The sequence below is a fragment of the Erinaceus europaeus genome, chromosome 15, assembly GCF_950295315.1.
Source record: "Erinaceus europaeus chromosome 15, mEriEur2.1, whole genome shotgun sequence".
NCBI lineage: Eukaryota > Metazoa > Chordata > Mammalia > Eulipotyphla > Erinaceidae > Erinaceus > Erinaceus europaeus.
In genome coordinates, this window is record NC_080176.1 from 56,959,151 (window position 1) to 56,965,832 (window position 6,682).

Here is a 6,682-nt window from a genome sequence, read left to right on the forward strand (position 1 = left end):
CATTATCTGTAGCAGCAAGACCAAGAAAGGGGAAAAGGAGGTCATGGCTAGAGAACTAAGAGGGTACTGGGGACCCAAGGTACAGTGCTGCTGAGGACAGAAGTTGGTGTGGGCTTGGTGTGCAGAAACCTCTCATGAAAGGATGAGAATTTGTATTCATGTGACAGCTGTCTTGTAAATCATTATTTCCCTAAGAAAATATAACTTTAAAAAAAAGCTACAACTAATAAAGTCATGGGCCCTTTGGAATATACCTAAAATAGACCTACTAGCTATTTACAAAACAGAGACCTCAAATCTTCATCTGCAATATTCCAGCCTTTAGGTTCATGATTGGCTTTTCAGCCATCAGGTTCCAGATGCTACCATGTTGCCAACTGGACTTCCCTGGGCAGACAACCCTACTAATGTGTCCTGAAGCTCCGCTTCCTCAGAGCCCTGCCCCACTAGGGAAAGAGAGAGACAGGCTGGGAGTATGGATCAACCTGCCAATGCCTATGTTCAGCAGGGAAGCAATTATAGAAGCCAAACCTTCCACCTTCTACAACCCATAATGACCCTGGGTCCATATTCCCAGAGGAATATAAAGAATATGGAATATAAAGAATAGGAAAGCTATCAGGGAAGGAAGTGGGATATGGCACTCTGGTGGTGGGAATTGTATCCCTCTTACCCTATGGTCCTGTCAGTGTTTCCATTTTATAAATAAATATTTAAAAAAAAAAAAAGAAGCTACAAAATCTCACATACCTATGAGTGCATCATTTGCTTTCAATAATCATTTTAAATATTTTAGTATTTATTTATTGACTAGATACAGAGAAAAATTGAGAGTGGAAGGGTGGAGAGGGAGAGATAAAAAGACACTGCTGCTTTACTACTTGTGAAGATTCTTCCTTGCAGGTGGAGCCCAGAGGCTTGAACCCGGGTCCTTGTGCACTGTAATCTGTGTGCTTAACTAGGTATGCTACTGCCCAGCCCCAGACATTCTAAGGAATGCTGTGTCTAATTGAAAGGCCAGTGTCTAATTGTCCCCTTTCAACCAGAATATGCCTATCCTTTTCTCATGATGCTTATAGCAGGAAAGAAAACATTAAAAAAAAAACTGACTGTTGTAAAAACTGCTTATAATCCTTATTATTCCTTTTTCCTTCCCACCTAGGTCATCTATTTGTGTTTACCTGCTTATCTCACTTTGGAATGCTGTTGACAAATACTCTTACTTCTTCAAAACTTCATTCTGACCCAATTAGGATCAGAGACCCTCTTGCCTCCCAATGTGTATCTTCACACATCTGCTTAGCCACGCTATTTATTTATTTATTTATTTATTTATTTATTTTTCCCTTTTGTTGCTCTTGTTGTTTAACATTGTTGTGGTTATTTATGTTGTTGTTGCTGTTGGCTAGGACAGAGAGAAATGGAGACGGGAGGGGAAGACAGAGAGGGAGAGAGAAAAACAGACACATGCAGACCTGCTTCACCGCTTGTGAAACAACTCCCCTGCAGGTGGGGAGCCGGGGCTCGAACCGGGATCCTTCTGCCAGTCTTTGCGTTTTGCACCACCTGCGCTTAACCCGCTGTGCCACCGCACAACTCCCAGCCATACCGTTTTTTATCTCTAAACTAGAACTCTCAGCTCTAAAGACTTAATTCTTAGGAGTCATATGATGTAAGGACCTAATGCTTCCTTCTCTATGTAGAGAAGCACAAAACAAGTTTACTAAAGAGTAGATTAGATAATCAAAACAATAATAGTATTTTCATAATCTAAAAAGGAAAATTCAAATTTAGAGGGTTAAGCAGTCAGTAGGAACAGTCAGATAAAATGCAAAGGAAAATCAGCAAAAGTCTAGAAACAAAAATTAGCATTTTGAGATAGAGAAAGGAGATTAAGCTATTGAATGTCAGTCCTACCCACAGAAGAAAGACACCATATTATAGTGTCCCCAGTATTACAGTGTTTCTATACTTACTTGAGTCACAGGACCACCTTGTTGGTCTTTTCTGTTTTTCCCCCACATTGATCTTTCTTACCTATACTTCCAGACAAATATGTATTAATGAAACAACTCTAAATTTTCTCTAAGAGTAGCTATAGAGTAGCACAAATGAAAGGTAAATTTATTGTATGCCTAAAGAAAATTGCCTGGGAGTCAGGCGGTAGCACAACGGGTTAAGCGCATGTGGCGCAAAGTGCAAGGACCAGTGTAAGGATCCGGTTCGAGCCCCTGGCTCTCCACCTGCAGGGGTGGAGGGTTGCTTCACAAGCGGTGAAGCAGGTCTGCAGGTGTCTATCTTTCTCTCCCCCACTCTGTCTTCCCCTCCTCTCTCCATTTCTCTCTGTCCTATCCAACAACAACGACATCAATAACAACAACAATAATAACTACAACAATAAAACAACAAGGGCAACAAAAGGAAAGAAAGAAAGAAAGAAAGAAAGAAAAGGAGATAGATAAATAGAAAGAAAAGAAAATTTCCTATAGATAGAGAAGTAAATTTAGTATGTGTAGTAATAAATAACTCAAAAAATAAAACCCAGCTTTCTGCAGTAGAGCTTGATGATTAAGAAGTTCTGCATAATGACTGATTAGGGAAGGAAAGGTTAAGATCTAAGTGTCGGGTTGCGGGTTGCGTGGCGGGGGAGAGAGAAGAGGCCAGGAACTTGTGGTGGAGTAAGAACGCAAATCTTTATTCACATGGACGCCCCAGAATTGGGTGTGAGCACAGCAGTTCAGGCCACATGGAGCTAGCAAAATGCCCACCTCCAAATATGTCCACCAGCCCTTCTCCAGGTCTGGTCACGGAAGAGAAAAAAAGCAAAGAAAACGAAAGCAGAAATAGGAGAGGCTTTTATGGAGGATTCTGGAAGTGGCAAGTCAGGACGGGATTGGCTAGGAAAGGGGGTAGAGAGAGGCAAAAGGCATGTTGGAAAGGTGGAAGCATCCTTAGCAACTGTTGTAATGGTTTTAACTGAATTAATAATATCCTGAGGGGCTAATGTGGTGGATATCTGTAAATAATACTTGCATGGAAGTATAATGGTTTGTGGTCCCTGCCAATGTTCGACCACATCTGCACAGTTTACCAACATCTAAGTTTGGAGATAGGGACTGAATTTTTTGCATTAAAAAAATGCAGATAGTTTATTGATAGAGCACCCGTCTTGCACACAAGAGATTCCCCCAGGTCCAAACTCTGGTCCTCAGATGAAAATCCTGAATGTCGTTCTTCCTTATCTATCTACCTATCTACTTATCTATTTCAAATACAGACACACTCAAAATAAATAAATAAATAGACCAGAAGGAAATGAAGTGAAACACAGATGCTTGTTGGGTTAAGGAGAAAGAAGAAAAGAACTAGAAGAAGGGAAAGAAATTCTAAGACAAGCACCAAAGTAAGAGAAGATTTTTAAGGAGATGTAGGTTTCATATTGGATTATAAAACTTTGCTTTGTTAGGGTGGACTCCGTCTTCCTCCCCAGACTTCAGATAAAGATCACAGAATAGAGAAACAATTGAACAAGTAACAACCTGAAAAAATACAAGAAAGAAAATGGCATTATTGGGAGACAGGCAGTAGTACAGCGGGTTAAGCGCAGGTGGCGCGAAGTGGGCGTGAAGCGCAAGGACCAGCATAAGGATCCCAGTTCGAGCTTCCAGCTCCCCACCTGCAGGGAAGTCACTTCACAGGTGGTGAAGCAGGTCTGCAGGTGTCTATCTTTCTCTCCCCCTCTGTCTTCCCCTCCTCTCTCCATTTCTCTATGTCCTGACAACGACAACATCAGTAACAATAACAATAATAACTACAACGACAATAAAAAACAAGGGCAACAAAAAGAAAAAACAAATAAATAAATATAAAACAAAAGAAAATGACATTATTCTGGAGATGAAAGAAAAGAGCTGAGATGTATGTTTGGATAGAGACTACTATGGAAATAACCTCAGAGAAACCACAAAATGGAAAAGCTGGGCCTCAGAGAAGGCATGAAGTGTGAGCCTATAACTGAAGTCTTGAAAATTTGGGGGAGTGCAAAAGATTTTACAGAGGGCTAGGCATAAGTAGTGATTACCACAAATATAGATATTTTAGTGTACTTTTAAAATAATATCAAAAATCACATATTTAATTCAGTATTTCAACCACTGTATGGCTGAGTGGGCAAATGTCCAATAGGTCAGTACACATTTGACGAGTGTCTTGTTAGTCACTTATGTGGTAATAAGATGACAGGAAAAGAAGAAATCATGTTAAGTGAGATAAGTCAGAAACAGAAGGATGAATATGGGATGATCTCACTCATAGACAGAAACTGAAAAACAGGATCAGAAGGGAAAAAAAAATCTATGCAGAACTTGGACTGGAGTTGGTGTATTTCACCAAAGTAAAAGACCCTGGGGTAGGGGGGAGTGCTCAGGTCCCTGGAATACAGGCAGAGGGGGACCTAGTGGAGGTTGAACGGTTGTGTGGAAAACTGGGAAATGTTATGTATGTACAAACTATTGTATTTTACTGTCAACTATAAACTACTAATCCTCCAATAAAGTTTTTTTTTTAAAGATGATAGGAAGAGACAAAAAAGTGTAAGAGATAAATGCATGAAGTTTGAATATAAGATCAAAAGCAAGACATTATGTGAGATAGGGCTAAAAAGCTGACCAGGATTTACCTTGTAAAGCAGCTGAAGCAAAGAGGCCATTGAGTTGATTAGGATGATCTGGGATGATAGTTCTTATAAGGGAGTAGATGTGAAGCAGATGAATATAAACAGAAGTGGGAGCTTTTTCTCATAGATCCTCAAATACTTGGCTAAGGAATAATGAGATTCATCAGTTAGGCTGAATAACGAAAATGACTTTTGAAAAGTCCTTAATCTAGAAGAAATATGCAGTAAAGATAGGATTAGAAAGAGAAGAGAGATGGGTAGATAAGTTATCAGGCATGAATATGAGAAGAGCCAAAATAGAACTGGCCAAATTTTGAACATCTTCTGTAATCACATATTCTTGTACATATATGATTCCATCCTGACTTCCCTGGGCAGACAGACTTACCAATGTGTTCCGAAGCCTTACCTCTCCAAAGCCCTCCCCCACTACGGAAAGATAGAAATAGACTGGGGATGTGGACCAACCTGCCAATGGTCCTGTCCAGCTGAGAAGCAATTACACAAGTCAGATCTTTCACCTTCTGCACCCCCATAATGAATTTGGTCCATACCCCCAATGGGGGAGAAATGATAGGGGAAGATGACCAGAGGGCTCTGAACTCCAAATCCATCAGAACCAAAGAGAGAAGAGAAGAAAGGAAGTACATTCAGAAGTAGGTAGCATCAGGTGCAGATGTCACTCAGAAGGGAAGAAAAGGGAGGACCATAGAAAAAAGTTTGTGTGTGTGTGTGTGTGTGTGTGTGTGTGTGTGTGTGTGTGTGTTTATAATTTATAAATAATAATCAAACCATATCTGTGACCTTGGGAGAACTACTGCAGTTTCTAATGAAGAGAATACAGAACTCTGGTGATAGGAATGGTGTATATCCCTGTTATCTCATAATTTTGTAAGTCAATATTAAATCACTAAAGAATTAAAAAAAATACAGGGCTTGGGTTCAAGTCCAATAGAAAGCTTTCTTGTCCATAAAACTACATGATACCTGCACCAATATGATAATGTACCAGGATATGAACCTACCTATCTTTCCTCCTCTCCCTTTGCTTTTAAACAGATTCAAGCTTGTTTTCCTTTTTCTTTCTTTCTTTCTTTATTTCTTTCTTTCTTCTTTTTCTTTTTTTTTTTGTTTGTTTGTTATTGCCAAGGCTTCATTTCAGGATGACATTTTCAGAAAGAGAAACAGAGATGTAAGATAGGCAGTGAGAGTGAAAGATACTACAATACCACAACACCAAAGCTTCTTTTAATGCAGGGGGAACCAGGTTTGAACCTGGGTCACACATACAGCAAAGCAGCTTGCTATTCTAATGGGCTTTTTTACTAGCCCTACACTGATTCAATTTTATAACCAACTCAAATCTTTTGCAGTGGACAAGTAAAAGCTATCTCTGTAGTAGCTACCCACATTGTACAAGTAAGAATAGTAACAAAGTTTTTATCTCTTTATCGATCCATACATTCCTTTTTACTTCCTATAACTTAAATATTAAAGTTAATATGGAAAATAAGATGCAATGTGAACAAAATGTGATCTCTCATTTTTTGTTTTTATGCTTTTTTGTACAATGTTTAAAGCAAGTAAATGTCTAAAAAATTAGTTTTTGAATAGGTCATATTCCTTTATGTTCTCATTTTATTATCTCAAAATTAACCAAATCTTATCACAAATTTGGTGCAGTGAGGGACCTGGCAGAGGTACACCTTATAGAGTTCACATATTATCTAGTTCTAAGATGCCCTGAGTCTCCACCTGCAGAAAGGAAGTTTCATAAGCAGTGGATCAATGTTGCAGAGGTCTCTCTTTCTCTATCCATCTCTATTTTTTATTGTCTCTATCCTTAAAAGAAGAAAGTGAACACCAGGAGCAGTGGAGTCATTCGTAGGCATCAAGCACCAATGGTAACCTTGTGACAAAATAAAAAATAAAGAAAAGAAGGAAAAAAGGGGAGAAGCATGGGAGAGAAAGGGAAAGGAGGCTAGAAGAAAAATATGGTGCAACTGT